The sequence below is a fragment of the Ambystoma mexicanum genome, chromosome 8 (genome assembly GCF_040938575.1).
Source record: "Ambystoma mexicanum isolate Mex_15411 chromosome 8, UKY_AmexF1_1, whole genome shotgun sequence".
Taxonomy (NCBI): Eukaryota; Metazoa; Chordata; class Amphibia; order Caudata; family Ambystomatidae; genus Ambystoma; species Ambystoma mexicanum.
Window position 1 is genome coordinate 1,154,004,876 of NC_090929.1, and position 24,889 is coordinate 1,154,029,764.

A 24,889-nucleotide genomic window follows, 5' to 3' on the forward strand; every position below is an offset into this window, starting at 1 on the left:
ACAGGCAGAAAAGCTGCAGCTGCATCTCGGTAAGTGCTATTTTTAATTTAAAAAAAGCACTAGCTGCATTTTTTTTTTATAGGTTTTCCAGGCTGGAGGAGCCTGGAAAACTTAGAAATAAAAACGCAGCTTTAAAAATATTGTATTTATGTTTGCGGTAGCTTTTGAAGCTACCGCAAACATAAATACAACGTTATTGTGTTTGAAAACGCTGCGGTTTTTCTTTCTAAGTTTCCCAGGCTCCTCCGAGCCAGAGGAGCCTGAGAAACCTAAAAAGAAAAACAGCAGCGTTATTGAAACACATCCGCGTTGTGTTTCTGCCTGCCGTGGCTAACACTTTGGGTCTCCGGTGCTCCCCGTGGGGAGCCCGAGAGCCCAAAAAGGGAAAGCAGCTGTAAGCAGAAACACAACGCGGTTGTGTTTGCATGCCGCAGTGTTTCTGCTTGCAGCAGCTTTCCCATTTGGGGCTCTCGGGCTCCATGTGGGGAGCCCGAGAGTCCCAAATGGGAAAGCACCTGTAAGCAGAAACACAACACTGAGGAGCCTGAGAAACTTAGAAAGAAAAACCAATAAAGGAAAAGCCACGCAGTGGTAGCTTTTGTTTACTACAGCTTGCTGGCTTTTCCTTCATTAGTGCCGCAAAAGCAAAAGCGAGCACAGGCGGGCATCGATTTCACAAAATGGATGCCCCCATGTGCTTGCTTTTGTAAATTGTGAGCTTCAATTGCTAAAAATTTTACATAGGAACTTTAAAAAAAAAATTGCAAGTATATTTGAACCATTCCTTTAACAGTAACCCGACAGTCCCCTGCCTCCTTGCACTTGCCCAGAGCCGCGCTGCCCTGGCTGCACTTACAGCAATTCTGCCCTGATTGCACGTCCCTCTGCCTAGCACTTCCCCTTCCCCCTCCCCCTGCACTCTGTGTTGTCGCACTTGCGCGATCTGAATGACACAAGGCCTACTAAGATTGTTTTTTTTTGTCCCCCCTCTTCCTCCCCTTCCTTGTCATGTCGAACCTAGTAACACTTCCATACAGGCGCATTATGAATGATTTATCATATCATGTAATTTCTGCACAAAGATCTTTCATTTATGATCGATATTATGGATTATATTTGACTGCAGCTATTATCTATTTTACCTCTGTCTTAACAATTTTATATGCCTGTGTTTTTATCCTCTGATCAGACTGAATGCATTGGAATATGATGTTAATTGTACGCCTTTATTGCATTTTGTGTGGAAATAAAGGATTGAACCTGGATTCCGTCAATATTACTAACAAACTCTTCTAATGTAGAATGTGAAGGGTGCAAGTAGATATTAATTAATGACTAACATTTGCTTCAAACTTACATTATTATTAAAAGAAACATCTATTGCCAAAATACCTCTTTGGTCCTTTGAGAAACATTTCCCTATCAACCCATGACTATTACTAATTGCTATAAGCAAGTCATCTGAAGGGCAGCCACCTGCCAAGCTTATAGCAAGTTTCGAGAAAGTATGGTAACCATCTAGAACTAAGGCTTCCATAGCACGCGTTTCCTACAGCATAAGTAAAGGATAGTCCCGGAACAAGTTAGAGATTTTATTATCTCTGACACATTTTACAAACCCGCTAAGATTCCAAGATAATACTGATAAAAATTACTCCTTCATGGCGTAAGCCAGTGATTCATCAAAGATTACTCGTGCTTTTACTATGGTGCTCCTAATTTTTTTTAAAGTAATGTAGCTGGTAGCCAGCTCCAGTATTTCTGTATTTTTGGAGCCGACACTCGAGAGTCTATAAAACATACTTTCCTCATTGCATTATCTAATGGTTTGGAAATTCTCAAATTTTCTCACACAGCCATCTCACTCTTTTTCCCGAATATACAGTGTATAGATATCCTCCTGTGAATATAATGGCCTTGAGTCCCAGCTTTTATGGAGCTTGGATACAGATGAAAGCCTAATTATCATACTACCTCTTGCAATAACATGGAGTAGACCGCTTGTGATGGAACTTTAATTGCTCCAATTTCATTCCTCTGCTCATCAAAGAAACCCACTAGTTCTAGGTCTTTTGTGCAGATCAATCTCAATTTAAGCACTTCATTAAAGAGCGCTAATAAATTTGAGTAATTTATTGGTAGACCAGTTTGATAATTCCGGTCCAGGACATATTCCCAGATCAAGAAAGGAGATCCTTCATCTAGAGCCTTATCAAAACTCTTTTGACGGTACTGGCCACCAGAGGCTACAACCGTACCCTGATGCTTTAACAGTGTACTCAACTTAGTATCAGCCCCTAAATTACTAACCAGCTCACTATTCCATTCCAATACTTGAGAACTTATTTTATTTGAATCCTTACTGTTCCTGTACTTCAAGGCTGCACAAAGATCATTACATTTAATTACTTGAAGCATGACGGCACCATTCTGTTGTCCTCTATAATAGTTTCCACACATGTTACACTACTTGTAGCACCTCTCATGTCCATTAGACCTCCACTCATCAGCTCGAAGACCCTTCCCACAATACTCTTTGAATAAGTGTGATTCCTACATAACTCAGCCTGAGGAGATGTATTTCCAGCCTCTGTCTCTTTATGTAAACTGTATTGAAATGGTTTGTGCTATTATCTACTACTCATTGAATTTTTCAATGTTGTTGGTTCCTTTTCCCTCTCAACATCCACCTCTTTCATATTCTTTAACAAATATAGCACATCATTATCAGATAATTCATTACATTGAACAGTGATTTAATGTATTCTTAATATGCATATGGAGGAGGTTGCACCAGAACTATCTTGGTACTGTTTTGACCCCTGGGGCTGAGCCACTAAAGTACACTGTGTCGCTGTTTCCTGAATAAGAGATGTAATCAACGTCGTTCCAGTTTTCTCTCTATTATCACCCGCAAGTTTGGATTCCGTAATCACATTTAGTCACCATACATTCCTCAGACTTTAACGGTGCTGAATTAAAAACTTCAGCGTTCCCTGCAAAACAAGAAATGTCAGTCCATCCCCAGGACTTTCGATTGGACAAACAATGGAGCAATCTTTCTATTATTCACATTCAGGCCTTCCTTCCGGGCTTGATTTGCTATTTCCTCAGTTGCGTGGATCCGCCTCAAGAGTTTCTGTGAGTTTCTGTTTAAATGCTTGGTTGCAGACTTAGATTTCTCGGGTTTTCTTACCATCCTTTCCACTCTTATACGCTGCAGATTATTTCCCCCCTCCTCCAGTATAACTATATTTAAATTCTGTAATTCTGTAATTGAGCTACCCTTGAGGAGTTATTTTGTTGTGTACGGACACCACTTGCAGTGGTACAATAGGAAGTCGCACATCTCCACTCTCCATCAAAGGCAGAGGCAGTGAGTGAGGACTGACAAATTCAGTCGCTCGCACTTGGCCTTGCCCCTCTACCGAAGAGGGAATTTTGACAGTTTGCTGAGGTAATTTAGAACCGCTAGCTTTCCATGTTTCCCAATGATCACCAATGACTTCAGTTTTTAACTTGATCTCACTCAGTACTAGCGTATGCGCTCATGCTTCATCTCTAATGTTGTTGTTGAGCTCTACAAAAGCACTGAGTACAGATTTCAATGCTGAGACCAATGTGGAGGTAAATTTGATTCTATCATCCATGTCCCTTAAAGTATGGTGTAGAGGGGCCATCAATCTATTATTTAAATTCAAATTTCCCAATGACTTGCACATTATAAGCAAGTCTGTTAGCGTGGTAGGTGTACCAAAGCTCTGCTCCCCTTGAATAGCAGAGATTGAACTTTCCAGCAACTGATCCATGAGCACTTGGTCCCCTTCATATTCCCCTGAAGAGGGCATCTCACCTATTTCACCTCTCCTCACCTATTTCCTCTACTACCTCCAATATGCTGTAGCCATTTCCTCTGCTGCCTCCAATATGCTGTGGCCATTAAGAACTATTCCATTGACCATGGTAGTAGCCAGGCTAGGGGCCAAGGGTCTCCCCTCAGTGCTAATTACAGGTTTTGGGAAGAAGTCTGTTGTTTGTTATGGAGGAGACGGAGATCAGGTTTTTCCTCTTTTCCATCACCCTTTTCTTCACCGGTGTGGTTGAGGTGACTTCCCCTAGATAGGCCCTCAGCTCACACACCATGGTGTGGCCACTTCCTGAATTTAGCTCGAGCGGTACAACCTCCTTGTTGCCCGCTGAATTAAGCCAGGCTCTAGCCATCAAGTTTAAGTCAGGGAGCTTTACTCCTAAAGATGGATTTACAGGATTGTTAAAAGTCTCGCCTTGAGTTTTGATATTGGCTGTCATGAGGGCTGATTGGCTTCTTGGTGAATTACCTGGTTTGCCTGCCATGATGTCTTCATTAAACCGCAGCCTCTTAATTTCCCGCACTTTGCCTTCACCCTCTGCTCAAGTCACAGTGCTCTACATACAACGTGCTTAAAATTAAAGACAGTGCACACAGCTTTAAGGGACCAATAATCTCCCCACTGTCACTGTGTAGCACTGTGAAGCACTGTATAGCAGGGGAAAAGCAGGGTAGAACAAAAGGGTACACTCAGTGCGCTGTGCATATAAGCTGATGCTCACACGCAGGCAGTCAAGCTGATTGACTGATGTCTACTCATGGCACGGTCTGCCCGGTATGTACCTCAGCTAGTGGCTGTCATGATCTCTGCTTCCAAAAGGTCAGGGTTTTCCCAACTCCCTTGGAAGCAGATCCATAACCCAGGTTCCGAGTGCCAACCAGTCCCAATTGGGACCTTTTGGACCCAGTCCTGGCGCCAGTGGCACCAGGCTCATAAATATGCCCAGTCCCAGCGCTGGAAGCGCCGGGCTCATAATGCTTGGGTGGACTTACCTGCAGCAAACCATGCTGCTTACTTGCCTGCCAGTTGAGCCTCTGATCCTCTTCTGTTTGGAACTACTTTTCCTGTTGGGTGGGGCAGGAGCCACTCCCTAGGTTCAGAACACTGGAACTCTTCTGGAAAGCAGGAACTCTTTTCTTACCTAGGCGTGGCTGTGGAAGGAGACACCTAAGCACTACAGGAGGCTATTTAAACCACACCCGATGGATGAATCTTGCTTTGCGTTATACTGCATCCTCTGCAGCAGAACGCTCATCGTGTTTTCTGCATCTGATCCTGGGCCTAAGGAAAAAGGCTTACCATCCTGAATCCAGTCTTCAGCAACACCTATAAAGACAAGAAAGAACAGGTTAGCATTACGGTCTTCAGTGACAGCTCTTCACTAACCTGGTCCATCGGCTGTCACCAACGCCTCGCGCTGCATTCCGACATCTGCAAGACAAAGGCTTACCTACTCTTCGTGCGCTCCGGAGGTCTTCACACTGCATTCCGGCATCTGAAAGACAAAAGCTTACCAACTCTTCGCACGCTCCGGAGGCCTTCGGCGCTGCATCCCGCATCTGAAAAACAAAACAAGGTGCGTTTAAAGACATTGGGGAACTTTAATACTCACGTGCCATTACTCCTTTCCACATCTAACCCAGTGGGTATTCCGGCACCCTGCAGCCGCTCCGAACTTGTACCTGCAAAATAAAAGACAGTTAGAGCGCATCGTGAAGCAGGCAACAAGCGCTTACTTACGTGCTTCCAGGCGCTTCTATTCATCACACGGGCTCCATCTTCAACTCACTTCAGCCCGTCATCCACCATCGCCAGAACCCTGCAAAACAAGAGACATCATTACTAAAGACTTTAAAGACATTAGAAGTACTCGAAACTTACCGTTCGTGCAGTAAACGACGGTCAGCAGTCCTCTGAAGTCAAGAGGCCTGCTCCCCTTATCCAGTGAAGAAACTGGTTACAGCACCCTGCCCCGAGGCAGATGGAGAGCACGGCGTTCACTTACCTAAGGTGAGAGCGTTAACCTTCGGGGTTCTACAGGAGAAGAGAAAGGGAAGAAGAGAGAGACATTTAATAACCCAGTTCATTAATCCCATATTTTCTATCTGCAGACATCTTACCCTTCGAGTCAGACATACAGTGCACAGAGGTCCAGCCCAAAGAGCCAGCCGTGTGGTACACATCACCTTTGAAGATACGGTATACGCCCAGTCAAGACCGGCGCCTCTACGGGAATCAGGTGAGCGTTACAGAACGCAAAGCCTACCACAAAACTCCCGTCCAGGCGCTATGGGAACCTCGGATACCGACCAACTAGCCCAGTTACTTGGGGAACTAAGGGCAGAAGTGCATGCAGCCCGTCAGGAAACGAACGCTCTAAGAAGGGAACTGAATATTTCCAAGGAGCGAACAGATGATCTCGCTAGACAATTGCTACAGTCACAAGCCGGACAGACCCCGTTACCCGCATCTGGGGGAAATCTTCCTTCTACATCCTCTATGAATCCAGTGCAGATCAACCTACCTGGGAATGTACCTCTGGCTCCGCCCGAACGATTTTCTGGTGACCCAAAGAGGTTTGCAGTATTTATCAATCAGTGCCGGTTGCATTTCTTATGCCGGCCAGCAGCCTTTCCAACTGATCAAGCTAAAGTAGCTTTCGTGCTTTCGTACCTTAGTGGCAATGCGGCAGACTGGTCGATCCCTTTAGTAAATCAAGATGATCCGGTCCTCCATGATTTTCAAGCTTTTCAGCTCAGTATGGAAAAACTGTTCGCAAGACATTCACAGGGGCAGGCCTTGGACAATGAGCTTCTTTCGTTGCAACAAGGTAATCAAGACCTTTTGGCTTATATTGCGTCTTTCAACAGACTGATAGTGGAAACTCAATGGCCTGAGGACAAAAGGATTACGCTGTTTTATAGAGGTCTACGTGGAGAGCTCAAAGATGTGTTAGCCCAAGTAGTGAATCCCCCACAAGATTGTTCGGACTATATAGACTTAGTCGTTCAAATAGATCACAGACTGCAGAACAGGAAGGCCGATCGTTCCAAGTTTGATGCTCGAGTATTTTCCAAATCGCCAACTCCTTCCAAAGGAGTAGACTCCGGGGAACCCATGCAAATAGGGGGTCTGAAAGGTCCTCTAACACAAAAGGAGCGGGAAAGGAGAAAACAGTTGCAATTATGCCTCTATTGCGGAAACTCAGGGCACTTTCTTCGAGACTGTCCGGTGAAACCTGCCAAGAAGGCAGTAGGAGCTGCAGTTACCAAAGTTACAAACTCTGAGCAGGGAAACGACCTCGCCCGACAAGAATAGAGGTCCTCTTGCCGAGCTTGAAAACCAGTTCCGTGACCTCGCATTTCGTGATACCTATGGTCCTCATTAGCCCTGATAATCCGGATCGATTACATGCAATTGAAGCTTACGTCGACAGCGGTCCCATCGGCAATTATGTGGATCATGAAATGGTTTTGAGGATGAATCTAACTCTTTGTCCCAAGGCTGTAAAGGACGTTATTACTACGGTGGATGGTACGGAGATAGCCTCCGGGCCAGTAACGCATACCACTCAAGAAGTGACGCTAGTAAGTCAAGATGGACACCATGAGAAGATCGTGTTCGATGTGATCAAGGCCCCTCAGTTTCAGATTATTCTAGGAATACCTTGGTTAGAGAAACACAATCCTCTGATCGATTGGCGAGCAAGAACGGTCCAGTTTCCAGAATGTGTCTCTACTTGTCACCCTCCACCTGGTGTTGCACTGGCAGCAATTTCTTCAGAGACTCCCCAGTTACCTCCCGAATACCTAGAATACCAAGATGTTTTCCGGAAGGATCAGGCTAACTCTCTACCTCCTCATAGGTCTTATGACTGCCAGATAGACCTGATACCTGGATCTACTCCTCCTTGTAGTAGAATTTATGCCCTCACCGAGCCTGAGAACCTTCACCTTCGACAATACCTGGATCAATACCTGGCAAATGGGTTTATTCGTCCTTCCAAGTCCCCTGCTTCTTCAGCTTTGTTCTTCGTTCCAAAAAAGGAAGGAGACCGTAGAACTTGTATAGATTATCGCTCCCTGAACCAGATCACCGTTAAGAATAGATATCCGTTACCTTTGATCCCTGAACTCCTGGACCAAGTCAGAAAAGCATGCATATATACAAAGCTGGATCTTAGAGGAGCTTACCACTTGGTACGAGTAAAAGAGGGCGATGAATGGAAGACGGCCTTCCGCACCAAGTATGGGCTATTTGAATATCAGGTCATGCCCTTCGGACTTTGCAATGCCCCGGCCGCCTTTCAATATTTTATGAACGATGTCCTCAGAGAGCTCATAGATGTGTGTGTTGTTGTTTACATTGACTACATCCTCGTTTATTCTTCATCGGAATCTGAACATCGGAAACACGTGAAAATGGTCCTCGAAAGATTGCGTCAACACAAACTTTTCGCTAAGTTGGAAAAATGTGTTTTCAACGTGACTGAAGTTGAATTCTTGGGATTCATATTATCACCTGGCGGAGTGCGTATGGATTCAAAGAAGGTCGATGCAGTTCTCAAATGGCCATCACCATCCTCCGTAAAAGGTGTGAAAGCATGTTAGGCTTCGCTAACTTTTACCGCAGGTTTATCCCCGAATTCTCTCGAATAGTCCAGCCCATCACTGCCTTGTTAAAGAAAAACAAACGTTTTGAATGGTCTACCGAGGCAGAACAAGCTTTCCAGGATTTAAAGACTAAATTTATCTCTGCACCAATCTTAAAACACCCTCGCCCCGAACTCCCCTACATCGTGGAAACTGATGCTTCAAGCCTTGCCATGGGGGCAGTTCTATCACAAAAGGACCCGATAACCAATCAGTTGCATCCCGTGGCATTTTGGTCCCGCAAATTCTTGCCTCCTGAAATCAATTACACGATTACTGACAAGGAACTTCTGGCTATCAAGTCTGCCTTTAAGGCTTGGCGGCATTATCTGCTGGGGGCCCGACACACCGTGACTGTGATTACGGATCACCGAAACCTGCAATATTTGAAAACCGCAAAAGCCCAATCCTCTAGACAACTCCGTTGGGCATTATTCTTTGCCGAGTTTGACTTCATAATTACCTATCGACCTGGTACAAAAAACAGTAAAGCTGATGCCCTTTCTCGGATGGGAGTGGAAGAACACTTGATCAACCCTAAACCTGTACCAATCATTCCCGAACAAAGAATTCTGGGTGTAATCGCCACACAATCCATAGAGGAAGTTAAGGATAAAGCCAGGCAACTTGTAACTCCAGCAGACATACAGAATTGGCATCTGCAGGGAAAGGACTTTGCAGTAAAGGACAACTTATTGTATTTCCAAGAACGATTATACCTACGCAGCACAGATTTACAGAAAAAAGTAATCTCTTGTTATCACGATTCTTTAATGGAAGGACATCCCGGTATAGCCAAGACCTCAGAAAATATCAAGCGCTACTTCTGGTGGCCGTCTTGGAAAAAAGATATCAGAGACTTTATAATGTCCTGTGGAGTATGCGCCCAAAACAAGAGTCAAAAGGAAAGACCAGCAGGCCTCTTACGCCCTATTGACATCCCACCTCGCCCTTGGCATACGCTTTCTATGGACTTCATCACCGATCTACCTCCATGCTCCGGATACAATACGATTCTAGTAATTGTGGACTTATTCTCCAAGATGGCGCATTTCATTCCGCTCAAAGGCTTGCCAACAGCAGCAACTCTGGCCCGAGAGTTTCTCGAAAACATCGTCCGACTGCACGGTTTTCCTTCGGTTCTAATTTCGGATCGAGGTAGTCAATTTATTTCTCATTTTTGGCAAAGTTGCTGTCGGTCGGCTCAAATTGATGTGAGACTATCGACCAGTCACCACCCTCAGACCACGGACAAACCGAGAGGACCAATCAAACTCTGGAACAGTATTTACGCTGCATGCTGCAACAAACTGAAAAAACTTGGAAAGACATCCTTTGGATAGCCGAATATGCCTACAATAACTCTGTCCATTCGGGAACTGGGAAAACCCCGTTTTTTCTTTTGTACGGCAGTCACCCTCGAACCTCGGAGTTGGATCCTCTCCAAGATCTTGAAACACCAGCAGTAGACTACCTGCATTTTACAATCACCCAAGCCTTTAAGGAAGCTGTTTCTCACCTTCAAAGGGCTAAAGAACAATACAAGAAAGGAGCAGATCAACATCGGAAGGAAGCCCCTCAATATCAAGTAGGGGATCAAGTCTGGTTATCCACCAAATATCTACCTCTAAAAGGGCCACGCACATTCAACCCAAGATACCTTGGTCCCTATTCCATCACTACCATAGTAAACCCAGTAGCGGTCAAGTTGGACTTGCCCCCGCACATGAAGATACATCCGGTCTTCCACGTCTCTCTATTAAAACCCGTGCAACCTCAAACCCGACTAACTAAATCTCCAAAACCTATCCTAGTTGATGGAGAACTTGAGTTTGAAGTCAAAAGCATTCTGGACTCCAAGATCTCCAAATCTAAACTATTTTACCTAATTGACTGGAAAGGCTACGGCCCCCAAGAGAGATCCTGGGAACCTGCTGAATATGTCCACGCTCCTCGCCTAATCAAAAGATTTCACCGGACATTTCCTGACAAGCCAAAACCCCCGAAGAAGCCCGGTTTGGGAGGGGCCTTGAGGGGGGGTACTGTCATGATCTCTGCTTCCAAAAGGTCAGGGTTTTCCCAACTCCCTTGGAAGCAGATCCATAACCCAGGTTCCGAGTGCCAACCAGTCCCAATTGGGACCTTTTGGACCCAGTCCTGGCGCCAGTGGCACCAGGCTCATAAATATGCCCAGTCCCAGCGCTGGAAGCGCCGGGCTCATAATGCTTGGGTGGACTTACCTGCAGCAGACCATGCTGCTTACTTGCCTGCCAGTTGAGCCTCTGATCCTCTTCTGTTTGGAACTACTTTTCCTGTTGGGTGGGGCAGGAGCCACTCCCTAGGTTCAGAACACTGGAACTCTTCTGGAAAGCAGGAACTCTTTTCTTACCTAGGCGTGGCTGTGGAAGGAGACATCTAAGCACTACAGGAGGCTATTTAAACCACACCCGATGGATGAATCTTGCTTTGCGTTATTCTGCATCCTCTGCAGCAGAACGCTCATCATGTCTTCTGTATCTGATCCTGGGCCTAAGGAAAAAGGCTTACCATCCTGAATCCAGTCTTCAGCAACACCTATAAAGACAAGAAAAAACAGGTTAGCATTACGGTCTTCAGTGACAGCTCTTCACTAACCTGGTCCATCGGCTGTCACCAACGCCTCGCGCTGCATTCCGACATCTGCAAGACAAAGGCTTACCTACTCTTCGTGCGCTCCGGAGGTCTTCACACTGCATTCCGGCATCTGAAAGACAAAAGCTTACCAACTCTTCGCACGCTCCGGAGGCCTTCGGCGCTGCATCCCGCATCTGAAAGACAAAACAAGGTGCGTTTAAAGACATTGGGGAACTTTAATACTCACGTGCCATTACTCCTTTCCACATCTAACCCAGTGGGTATTCTGGCACCCTGCAGCCGCTCCGAACTTGTACCTGTAAAATAAAAGACAGTTAGAGCGCATCGTGAAGCAGGCAACAAGCGCTTACTTACGTGCTTCCAGGCGCTTCTATTCATCACACGGGCTCCATCTTCATCTCACTTCAGCCCGTCATCCACCATCGCCGGAACCCTGCAAAACAAGAGACATCATTACTAAAGACTTTAAAGACATTAGAAGTACTCAAAACTTACCGTTCGTGCAGTAAACGACGGTCAGCAGTCCTCTGAAGTCAAGAGGCCTGCTCCCCTTATCCAGTGAAGAAACTGGTTACAGCACCCTGCCCCGAGGCAGATGGAGAGCACGGCGTTCACTTACCTAAGGGGAGAGCGTTAACCTTCGGGGTTCTACAGGAGAAGAGAAAGGGAAGAAGAGAGAGACATTTAATAACCCAGTTCATTAATCCCATATTTTCTATCTGCAGACATCTTACCCTTCGAGTCAGACATACAGTGCACAGAGGTCCAGCCCAAAGAGCCAGCCGTGTGGTACACATCACCTTTGAAGATACGGTATACACCCAGTCAAGACCGGCGCCTCTACGGGAATCAGGTGAGCGTTACAGTGGCGGTCGAAAAAAAAAAATGGCAAGCACTGCAGGCCTCCCAGGGCCCGTTGTGAGCCAGCCAGCCACAGGCAAATAGCTTCCACTACATCCACTGGGTAGGGACGTTGTGAAAAATCGGCAAGATCGCCGACCCGCACCAAAATTCACGCTCCAGCCGCTTCCGATAATCCTGCAGTTTTTTGTATTACATTAGACATAACCTAACGGTTCCGGCCAGATATTGCCTGCATCTGGGTGCTGATGAAAAAAACAAGAGTCAATAATCGGAAGTTAAGAGAAAAAGAAATAACTAGGTGAAGAAATGGGTCTTTAGCTTTTTTTCAAAAACTCAGTAAGCAAGGCAGTGAGCTGAATTGGAAGGGTGTTCCAGAGGCGTGTACCTAAGACTAAGAACCGCCTCCCTTCTCTGGTCAAGAATTGTATTAAAGGAACATGAAGCAAGGGCTGATTAGAAGATCACATTAGCTGTGCTGTGAGTAAATCTTTGATTTTTGCGCAGAGATATTTATGTGCAAGACCATGAACACATTTGAAAACTAAATTCAGAATTTGGAGAATTATAGATTGAGAAATGGGATTGAGAAATGGGAAGCCAATACAGCGAATGTCCAACTATTGATATCGGTGAGAATTTGGGAACATTGCAAATGAGCCTAACAACTGCATTTTGAGTAAGTTGCAGATGATGCATCAGGTGTCCTGGTAATCCTGCATAAAGGGTTTTAGCATAGTGAAGTCAGAGTTTACCAGAGAGCCCACTACAGCTCTGTGAGTTGTTGGTGTGATAAAAGGAAGAATCTGCTTTAGAATGCATAGACAGTAGAATGATGATATAACAAAATCATTAACTTGAAGAGCATCTCAAAGCCTGCTGCCCAAGCCTTGAGCCTAGTCTTGTTTTGATGGCTAGAAGGGTAGGGTGGATTGGCCCACAACCAAAATAAGTGGAAGGCGACTGCATTGTAGTCTCTTTTTTTGATCCCCGTAAAGGAGCACCCAGCCATGCACCCATCTTCCGTGCTTTCTCCCTCGATCCATTCTCTTGAACAGCAGCCCTCCACAAAGACGAGGGCTGCTGTTCAAGAGAATGGATCGAGGGAGAAAGCACGGGAAGATGGGAGAGTGATTGGGTGCTCCTTTGTGGGGATCATCTCATCAAAAATCTGCCCCAATTACATCTCTGGGCCTAGGATTAGCTCCAGTACAGTAAGGCAGATAATGCAGGGTAGGTGGGTTGTTACCGCAGGGGTAGTGCTCACCAGTCGGTTTGATCCTCTCTCATCTAGTGAAGAGATAGACTGATTGACAGCCCTCCCTTCTAGTCTAACTGAGCCGGGGGCAAGTGGGGTGGGGGGTCACAACAGGCTCTGAGAATGTGAGTGTATGAAGTTGCATCCCCGGTGGTGGGTTTGCTGTCATGGAATATAGCAGGGGCCAGGGCGAAATTAGAGAAGGAAGATATTGTAGAGTTTCTGAAGTCTCACAAAATGATCCTTCTGCAGGAGACCTGGGCATTGAAGATCCCTCATTTAGATGGATATGTACCCTAAGGCATACCAGCAAAGAAAAATGTCAGAGGCAAATGCTATGGAGAATAGCCATATTGATCAAGGACTGAATGACCTGTAGGGCAAAGGTAGCAGAGACAAATATGGATTATTTACAGATGTTACGAATTTCACCATCTTACGAGGACCCGGTAGCCATTCTTAATTTCTACAATAGTCCTAATAAGGCAGAGGTATACAGGTTGGAAAAACGTAAGGCCTTATAGATGAGAAAACTAAGGAATATTGGGAATTGCCAAGTAAAGTTTGTTTGGGGTGGAGACTTTATTTTCAGACTGGGACCCAGACCTTCGGCGGATCTGCTTGATTAATTGGAGGATTTGTCTCAGAACATTCTGAAGCCATTAATGAAGGATGCTTGGGTTTGCGTGAAGGGATTGCAGTTGTGTGTCTGGTTTATTGAATGGGGGATGTGGTCAGTAAATGGCTGCATAGCACCCGATATTCCAGGCAATCACACATTCAATAACCATTTGGGTTTTTCCACCATAGACTATTTTTGTCTTTCTTTGGAGTTGTCGGAAAGTATAGTGGGTTTTGAAGTGATGGCGGACCCTAGTAGTGACCACAAGCCAATTAGTTTGAAATTAAGAGGTGTTGTGGGAGGGGTAGGTACGCCTGATAGATTCCCCTGTTTTGTAAAGTTGGATGACGTGTCTAATAGGAGAATCAAATGGGCAAGAATTCTGGACACCTATTTGCATCTTGATATTCTGGCAGAGATAATCTCTGATATTCACGGAATTTAAGATAGTGTGGCTAACCCAGAGTAGGTAGTGCAGTGCTTCACCAATGTAGTGGGGGCACTTACCAAGGGCTTCATGGTACAGTACACGGGGAAGGTGAACCTGTGTAAGAGGTGGTTTAATGATTCCTGGACCATTGCAAAGAAATTACTCCTGAGGGTTTTAAAATCACAAGCTAGTTCTAGAGGGGAGATTAGGTTAGAGCTAACTGTCATTCATGGTTGGCGAGGAGGAAAATTGAACTTGAAGCAAATGAACTTGAAGAAGCTTGGGAAGGCTTTTTGGAGGCATCAAAGCGGAATGATTCAAAAGCATTTTGGGAATTTGTGAATGGTGGTCTGACCTATAAACACACAAGAAGATCAAGAGGTACTCATGTGGAAGTAGCAGTTTGGGTGGAGTATTTTGCGACCCTGTTTGAAGGCAGAGCATAATTGGAAGAATCTGGGAGTAGTCGTATCTCATTGCATTTTAGGCTAGAGGATGTATCTCTGGCCATTTATCTACAGGCACGCAACTGGGCCCCCGGTGCCGATGCGATTCCCTCGGACCTGATCCAGGACCAGCTTGATTTATGGGCTCCCCTGTTGAACATAGTGTTTAATACCTGCCTAGACTCTGGCTACTTTCAGCCCTCGTTGGAATCTGCCATCACCTTCCCTATTTTTAAAAAAGGGGACCCCGCGAGTCCAATGTCATACAGATCCATATCCTTATTGTCTTGGCTAACGGAGTGTGCAGTACTCTCTGACATACAGTTTGGCTTTCATCCAGCAGTGGGAAACATGGAACAGAGTTTAAATCTGTATTTACTAATTTCTAACTCCGTTTTTTTGCAGGGGGATGGAGATGTATCTTGCATATATGTACCTGAGTACGGCCTTCGACAAAGTGGACAGATTGAAGGTGTGGGTCATGCTCGGGTCCTTGGGATGCCCGGAGGACATTTTAATTGTGCTCTGAGATCTTGACAGAGAGAACCAGGCTTGTGTGCGCAGCGGGGCGGGGCAGTGATGCCCTGCCCCGCTGTGTTTCGATGTAGGGTCCGTCAGGGCTGTGTTTTAGCCCCAATTTTGTTTACCCTTTTTTTTAATTTGTTTATTTGTATTTGGTTCATTTACAAAAATATAATACCTTTGCAGAACCTTTACAAAACATCATAAAAAGAGGGAGACATCAACAATCTTTAAAATTTCTACATAAAACGATGAGATTGCAAATTATTGAGGCGTACATGTCATTTCTACTTAAACTGTAACAGCTCCTTTTCATTGTGTATGCAAAAGCTTACCAATTCATATATCAGAGGTTTATACATGGCCTGCATCATGCGTGCCCACAATAATTGCAAACAGTCTTCAAAGTCCAAATTTACAAACTTGTAGAGTCGCTTAGTCCTCACAGTTTTGAAGTGTGGACATTCCAGAATAAGATGCTTCATTGATTCAATTGATTCATTACAAGAAGGAAATCTGCAATTCATTGTGTTTGAGCCTGCATAACTGGACCAATTAGCTGTCCTTTCTCTTGTATGAAATAGATTCAATCTGAACCATATATAAGCTTGTCTCGTGTGATTGCATGGAAATGTAACAACATGGTCATATCTAGGAAACCGTGGTTTAAGGAATGCGCCATATTCTTTGTATATTTTATATGCTTGTATAGTTTCAATCGTACATCTCCAGTCCTTTTCAAACAACTTTTTTTTTCCAAAGGCAGGACGAAAGTATATATCGTCAACTGTTATGCTCAGATCATTCAGTATTCTTTGCATATTTGATTGATAAGTTTTAAAGGACAGGGAAGAAGAGGTATTCAACAATGCGTTAAATTCAATGTGCAAGGAATTTTTCTGCAGGAATCAAATCTTTGCATATCCTGGTAGTGCCTTATTTTGGTTTGAAACATGTTGATCATTCGTATGAGGGACCTTACGAAATATTTCAAAAATCGCATCTTGGGATTTAGGAGGAATATTTATTTCTCTGTGTTGCGGAGCTTGAATTAATGCGCCGGATGTCGTATTTAAAAAGAGCTTCCTACCAGTCAAGCCCTCTTCAGATATCCGTTCAGCAACATCCGACAGAGGTAGGCCATCATATGTAAGATCAAATTGATTTTTAATAGAGAAGGCTCTACTCAATGCTGGGCTATGAGCAGAGATGCGAATAGGGCTAAACGTATTTTGTATCCCCTGTTTCTCAATGATCTTAATCCTTTGCATAGGATTTGGGGTTTCATCACCCGTGATGTTAGAAACGTGAGATATCATGTTATCTTTCCTTTGCATAGGATTTAGGGTTTCATCTCCCGTAGTATTGAAAACGTGAGATGTCTTATTGCCATCGTAGAGTGTCATCATAGATTGTGTTAGAGGTGTCCTAGGATTCGGGCCCATTATTAAAACTTTTCCCCTCCCGTTGATCATGTTTGAGGTCTTAAAACCGCCGCTTTCGTTTTTTCCTAGCGGATTTCCTAAGTGAACATGCTGCTCAGCGCACACATCACTATAAGATTTCTTTCCTTCCGAGTGACAAATAGTTTGGACTTGTAGTTCACCTCTTTCCAGAGATCGGTTAATAATAGGCTCTTTCCTAGTGGTACAGATTCTTCCTACGGACGGAAAAAAGCTAGGCAAAGTTGATTTTGAATTCAATAGGTTAGATGCAACGGCGCTCCTAGAATCTAAATCTGCTTCCCGACTTTCACGGGATACATGTAGTTTTTCCGAGTGTACTTTGACAGGGGGGCAATTATTTGTTATATTTTCAGAAGGGGTCCCTGTTTTACTTGTACCGCATTCATTTTGTGTTTTTTTAGTTATTGGTTTAGTAATCGAACTCGGTGAGAGTATCAGTGCCTGTTGACTTTCTTTGGAAAGTTGGTGAAGATCAATATAGTCTTCGTCATGATTTTTGATATCTGGATCTTGTCCAGAGACCGATTTCAAATCGTTGTTACTAGTTTTCCCACCCTCTGCATGTAATTTAATAGCTTTTGATTCTATTTCCTCTTTGCGCGTCTTTTGATTACTCTATTGTGCATCCTTTTGGCACGACGTGACATGAAAAAGAACTCTTTTTCAGAGTTCTGAGATTCTAATCCTGTCAACTGTTGCTCATCGAGAGCCTTCACCAAAGTTGAGGGACTATCTGGGCACTCATCAAAGGGCAGTGAATTATTTGTTCGAGGGATGATGGTAGAAATCCGAGTTTCAATTAGCACTTTGAGTTCTTTTATTTCCACTGAGTAATTACAGGAAACTAAAGCTTGACTATTAGCCACGGATGCTGCTGTAGAATTACAAGTAACATCTTCAGTTTGTGTAGCTTTTACGCTTTCATTTTGGGAGAGTGGAATTGTTTTGTTGTTCATAGTTCTAACAATGTCTACGGCAATGATAAAGCCTTCAATTTTTTCCATTTTGGCTCCGAGGTATTGGAGGGTAGCTTTTATTTCTTTTAATTCTAAATGTGTCAATTCGTGGCCCTTGTCTAATAGATCCAGTATTTTGGTAATTACAGGAAGAGGACATGGTGATCTCGACACATCATCGCCTACCTCGATAGGATCATCTATAGGGTCAATTTGAAAGGGCCTAATGGAAACCTCTGCGGAGTCAGATAGATCAGCTACATAAGGAGATGGCGAAACATATAAGGGTTGTGATATGCTATTTCTATCAATTTCCTCCACTAAGCTTCGATCACTCATTAACTGAGGACACTCCTTCAATGTTTTTTTCTTTGAGCTGTTTACAAATGGAGTCAGTGTATCAATAGCACGAGTCACCTGATGGTCGAGATCAACCATATTTTTTATCATCTGAGCATGCAAATTCTTGGTCTCAGAATCAGCTAGTGGAGACCTGGGGTCACAATCGTCATATTCAATCCCATTTATCTCTAAATCATGGTTAGAGTAGTTTGCCGTCTGAGAGGGATTAGAACATAATGATGTTAAAGAGCACCGCTCACTAGCATGGATCATAACCCCATGAGAAGATAGATTGGGACATATCCTCTGCTCAATGCTATGTGCACTAGTCATATGTTCTGAAATAGGTAGGTCGGTGTAAGCCGTACTTCCATGGCAAACAAGAGAGTCAATACTAAATGAGGTAAGTCCCATGCCCTCATTACGTTTACTCCGTAAGCCTGCAGCCATGATCAAGAAATAAAAAAAATAAAAAAAATAAAATAGAAAAATGTTTAACAGTTCGTGTGATTACAACACTATTTTGTCTAATCTTTAAGTGAAAGAGAAAGGAGGTAAATCAATAGCAGTGCGCTGGTTTTAGTGCTAATAGGTCTTAAATACGAATAGAAGTTCATTCAAGAATAGTCTAAAAATAACAGACGCCAGTCATATCTCAGCATAAGCCTTAACGACTTACATACAATTAAAATTGTATTTTAAAAAGATTGATCACGATTAAATGATTGAAATACAAAGTGGGAGAAACAAAGCCACCATCACAGTGGCAACCTGGTAGCCTTCACTCCTTGACCGTAGTTGAAGATAGACGTTCGTATGGCAGCGTGCACAGGGCAGGGATCAAAGAGGATGACCTCCGCAGTCTCCCAGCCACACACGCCACCAAACAGCCACACAACAGCCGTAGGACTTAACTCCAGAGGGCTTTACGCCGCGAGGGTGGCTGCAGTCCGCAAAAAAGCTCGAGCCGAATTACGTGAGCAGTCACGTGCTCCTAACAGGACCAGCCCCCTCCAGGAACCAAGTCCCGGCACAGCAAGAGCGTACCACGCTCGCAGTGCTATGCTGCTTGGGTGTGAAATGCCAGGAATTAGCAGCGTGTAGATACACAATTTATCAGGTCCGCTTCACAATGTTCTCTGATGCGCCGCTCGGGCGGCTGTAGTCCACAAAAAAGCTCGAGCCTAATCACGTGAGCAGTCACGTGCTCCTAACAGGACCAGCCCCCTCCAGGAACCAAGTCCCGGCACAGCAAGAGCGTACCACGCTCGCAGTGCTATGCTGCTTGGGTGTGAAATGCCAGGAATTAGCAGCGTGTAGATACACGATTTATCAGGTCCACTTCACAATGTTCTCTGATGCGCCGCTCGGGTGGCTGTAGTCCGCAAAAAAGCTTGAGCCGAATCACGTGAGCAGTCACGTGCTCCTAACAGGACCAGCCCCCTCCAGGAACCAAGTCCCGGCACAGCAAGAGCGTACCACGCTCGCAGTGCTATGCTGCTTGGGTGTGAAATGCCAGGAATTAGCAGCGTGTAGATACACGATTTATCAGGTCCGCTTCACAATGTTCTCTGATGCGCCGCTCGGGCGGCTGTAGTCCGCAAAAAAGCTCAAGCCGAATCACGTGAGCAGTGACGTGCTCCTAACAGGACCAGCCCCCTCCAGGAACCAAGTCCCGGCACAGCAAGAGCGTACCACGCTCGCAGTGCTATGCTGCTTGGGTGTGAAATGCCAGGAATTAGCAGCGTGTAGATACACGATTTATCAAGTCCGCTTCAAAATGTTCTCTGATGTCCGATTCACAATGTTCTTTGTTTACCCTTTACATTATTGGGCTTTTGAAAGCATTGGTGGACACTGGGGCGGACTATCCGAGTCAGAGGGTAGGGCCTTTCTGGTCCCAGCTTTTGCAGATGACACAGTGTTAAGAGCCAGCACCCCAAGGGTCCTCCGGATCCTGATAGATGGATATGTGGTTTTCATGAACAATCTAGGATTAAAAATCAATACTTCAAAATCGGCAGTAATGGGGTGTGTAGGAAGGAAGAGGTTGGCGAAGATGCGCCCTATGGTTTGTAGCAGGGACATTATTCCAGGAGTCAAGGGATTTGACTATGTGGGCGTCAGATTTTCGGAGTCAGTTACGGGTTGTGCCCATGATAACAAAAAATCTGGGAAGATGAGTCAATAGGCAGGTGAGACTTCCTGTTTTTTGTCCCGCTGTCAGGGACAACCCTTGTACTCAGCTTTAAAAGTCTATGCTGCACAGACCAAGGCTGCGACATTGTACAAAGCACCATTTTGGGGCTATACGAAAGCGCCAAAGATGCAGGTCAAGGAAAATATGTTTTTCAGAAGGCTGTTGGGACTCACTGGATGCCTTGGATATCCTAAAAGAAGAATCAAAAGGTCCCAGCAGCAAAAAAACAATGACCATCTGTGATCAGGACCATGAGAGAATATATGGCGAAGGTCTGGCATTTGGTGTGAACCCATCTACAGGAAGCCCAGAGCTCCAAGGAGCTCCAATCGAGCATACAATCAAGAAGCCTGGTTATGTACTTTCCAAATAAGGGACCAATTAATGTCCTAATGCCTACCACGCAAAACAAACTGTTGGCCCGATGGCACAGACCATACACAATCACCAAACCCGTGTCCTCGCTAAACTGTAAAGTACAGCAGGCTGATAGGCGTACACCCTCTCAACCGTACCAGATAAACAAACTTGAGGTCTGGAGGGAAAATAGCAACTCACAATTGCTCTTGCTACATGCCAACAACACCCAGAAAGCCCTTTAGCTACTGAAGTGTGGGGAGTGACCATAACGGTTGAACTAACAACCACCGAACTAGCTCAGTGGATAGAAGGCTATGCCGACATGTTCTTAGCAAGACCCGGACAAGCACAGGGGATGATCCACAAAATACACAAAGGCTAAAACCAAACCATCTGCCCAAACTGTGAAAATAGATAAATCAAGCCGTATCACAAACTGAGACTGTCTCACCGTCCGTGGCAAAAGTAGAATTCTGTTAAATGCTTTTTAATTAAGATATAATATACTCTGCGCTGACATTGTAATAAAGGATTTTGTCAAAATAGTTACAAAAGACTATTTCATCTTGACTCATAAAGACTCAAACTGTTTTACACTAGAAAGAGATTGTAAAAGCACATTGTCATATAATGTAGCAATCACCCCCACGTCGATGGGCTGACATGCCCAGTAACCACTCGGCAGCCCTGAGCGAGGGCTTAGGGCCATTACCGGCCATGTAAGCACCACTGAAAAGGGGGCAATTGATATTCACACCCAGGGCTCCATCCAGGGTGCAAGCCCTCAAGAATAACTGTTGTATGGGAGACAGGCTCTGCATGTATTGCGTGAGCCCAATCTCCATGGAAAAAAAGATGCCCCCTTCATAGTAAACAGGAAAGGGACTCTGTCTCTATTCTATTTCTGTGGCAGATGCCGAGATCAGGACTGGGTGCCACGACTGGAGCAGCACGCTCTGATCCAGCTGATATGGGGGGAGGGAGGAAGGAAGGGGTAGTGGAAGTGTCCTGGAAGTCTTGGGGAATAGGTGTGTGGGTGGGGGCATGGGGAGGCAAAGGGAGGGGCTCGCTGTTGTCTCCCAACAATCAAGATGGTGGCACCAGGGGAAGGACCTTGGGTGGCTGGGAAAACACAGGTGGTACACTGTGTGTTTTCGTCCATGTTTACAGGTATCTGATTGGCTGAGTGCCCTTCCCTGGGTGCGAATAGTGAAGGACTAAGGGACTATCAGGAAAAGCGATTGAGTAAAGAAGAACAAAGATGTGGCAAGAATACATTTTGTAATCCTTTGAAGTAGATCTTTGCTTGTGGTTTTATGAACATGCAGTAGTTCTTGATAAAAGTGGTACAGTAGGGACTGTTGTAGTGTTAGTGAGAGGCTCTTGTGCAGGGTTCTGTAAGTGTTCATCTTTTGCGTGAAGAAACATTGGCATATTTGTGCATCACATGCCTGCCATGAATGAACATGTACTAATATATGTATCAACCAGAAGATTTACATTCATGCTGCAACCTTCTCCATGATTAAACAAAGTATCAAGGTCTCACAAGGGAATGTAATGTCCCTTTATAAGATCACATGTTTGCCTCCTCTATAAAGAATAGAGATGAGGGAAGAGGAAACATAACAGTTTGTTTCAGATTAAACAGTTTGTGGGGATGGGTTCAAACAAATTAGGGCCACCAATTTGCTCGATATGTAATAAAATAGAAGACATGTTATAGTTCAATTGATTACTTTCAACCTAGTTTTAACATTTGCTAATTCATGGGAAGTTCCCCTTGTGTTATTATAAGGCAATAGATGGGTATTCACCTATTGGACACTGTGATCCTTAGACATTTCTGTAATGGGAGCTGTTGCATATTAATTTAAAATATGCCAAGCTACTAACCGAAAAAAGAGTGATCCACTAACCCATTTAACTCAGCAAAGGGACCATTCAATGGGATTTTAAATTAGCGTTTGGCACACATACGCTGTCATAGTACACTAGACAACACCAACTTCCTTTACCTGTGGCTCCCTGATTTCTTACTGAGTGGGCTACAAAGAGTTCAAAACATGGAAGCCTTCTGAGACTACATTGATAAAGCTCATCACTCCAGCCCTCTGGATACTGGTTCTCGATCAAGCGAAGGAACCCAATGCAAAACTCTATACAATGGGTCTCATTACAAGGTGGGCGCAAAGGGATACCGGGCACCGTTAAGGACATTGCTGCCGGTAATCCCTTTGTGCCCTATTCCGAGGTCCCTATGCGGGTCCCTTTCTTAACGCCTGGTTTTACCAGGCGTTATGGACGGGGTCCGTTAAGGGACTTCAGAGCTAATAACGGTACCGCAAATTGCGGTACCGTTATTAGCGCCTTCCCGTTGAGCCCTATGGGAGCTGAAATGGGAATGGGGAATGGCTTTTTCAATGGGGACTTAACGATCCCGCAAATGTCGGAATGGACCGGTAAGTCCCCATTGAACGAGGGTGGACTCGGTACCGATATTGGAGGTAGTCATGGCGCTAATAGCGCCATGACTACCTCCAACCTCGTAATGAGGCCCAATGTCCACTGCACCTTCGAATGCAGTGGTCCTACGTCCCCTGTGAGGAAACGTATCCACTAAGCCAACCAGAGTAATGCGATGCAGTAACGTGGCTAGAAACAGTGCCACGTTTCAATCTAAAATGCCACAGAGGATCATCCATCTCCCTTCTCTCAACCAATTCTGGACCTCAATCCCCAGACATCTGTGCACAGAGGAAAACAACACAGTCTTAAACAAAGCCCTGAAATTATAGCTATTCAGATGACACACTGTTCTGGCACCCATAAAGACTGGACCAAACAAAACACCCTGGATTCACCTAACCCACAGGCATCACAAACTCTAAGACATGGACTGGCTGTAAACAATGAGACACATGGAGAGGCAACTGCCTAGACTGTATGCCTCAGACCTTTTTACGCCTTGAATAAGCATTATATTCATGGACCTAAGGAATTCCTGATTTGAAGAACAACCAGATGGAAACACTTGTAAACCAGGAAAAAACAGAATTAGAACGAGCACTGAAATGCCACATGCCTGCCCACAACGCCTCGGACATAAAATCCTGAATATTGTTCTCTGTACGGTCGGTACTTCTGTGTTCCCATTAAACAAAACCAGAATGGTAAGAACTCTGCACCCTGATGGAGAAAATCTCAACGAAGTCACTGTACTAGTTGAGCAGTGAAACTAAAAAGGTTCATTCAAGCCTTGAAACCCCTTAAAAAGAAGTCCTTGCGAACCCATTCTCAACTAACGCAGGTCTCCTCATTCTACCTTGCCCATCTCACCCAGTGAATCCTCACACACATCTGCGATCTGCCTACACAATGTCATATTAGCAGAGAGATGCCACTGTTCATACCTCAAGTTCTAACGCAACCCTCACCACCTACACCAATGGGTAACCTAATTTCATAGCAGAAACCTCAATTTGATTGATCTTGGGCTCTCCTCTCCTGATGAAATGCACACCCAAGTGTTACTGCCACAACCCACTTACAATTATACTTGCACCCAGCACTCGGATACTTGCATCAACACATCAGAATTCGCATCAGCCTCACCCTTTATCACACTAGCAACCTACCCCCTGTTCTTGTAGAGACACACACGATATGGCTGCCAAAATGGCAGAAGTATGCTATACAAGACATCTTTAAATTATGTTACATCACATGGTCAATACTTACTAAACTTTGTCATTTGACCTCATTCACATTTCCCTCAAGCAAGTAACACTGACAGCCTAAGCACTAAAAGGCAGACATCGTGATTCATTATTGTTTGTGAAATAATGAATCAAGATATTACCTCGGGAAAAGACAACAATTAGTAGTTGTAAATTGATACTTAGCTGCTTCTTAAGTTTTAAAATAATCTTTGATTGCAGGTAATGTCTCTACCAGTCCAGGAATTTAACAACCTATACAAATGTGTTTTATAGCTATATATTTCTTCTATATAGCATTTCATTTCCTAGTCTTGGATGGCCCACTTTCTTCTATTTTAACCTGGCCTCTTCTCTTACCACACCTGGATTTCTGTATTATTATGAGTTCTCCCCGTTCTGAAATACCATAGGATCCCATTGGAAAGCAGATAGTAATACTGGTAGTAATACTGCCAGCACCATTACCACCAATTATTTGTGCCTCTGCTCAAAAACAGACAGATTTTTATTGATTATTGTTTTCCAAAACCATTATTGGGTGGTAACAGA

At 44.6% G+C, this 24,889-nt stretch overlaps 1 protein-coding gene across 1 annotated transcript in view; it reads left to right on the forward strand.

Annotated features, from left to right (window-relative positions):
* FAM13C (family with sequence similarity 13 member C) overlaps window positions 1–24,889 on the forward strand; it is an 835,708-nt gene that overhangs the window by 609,217 nt on the left and 201,602 nt on the right. The window lies entirely within an intron of this gene.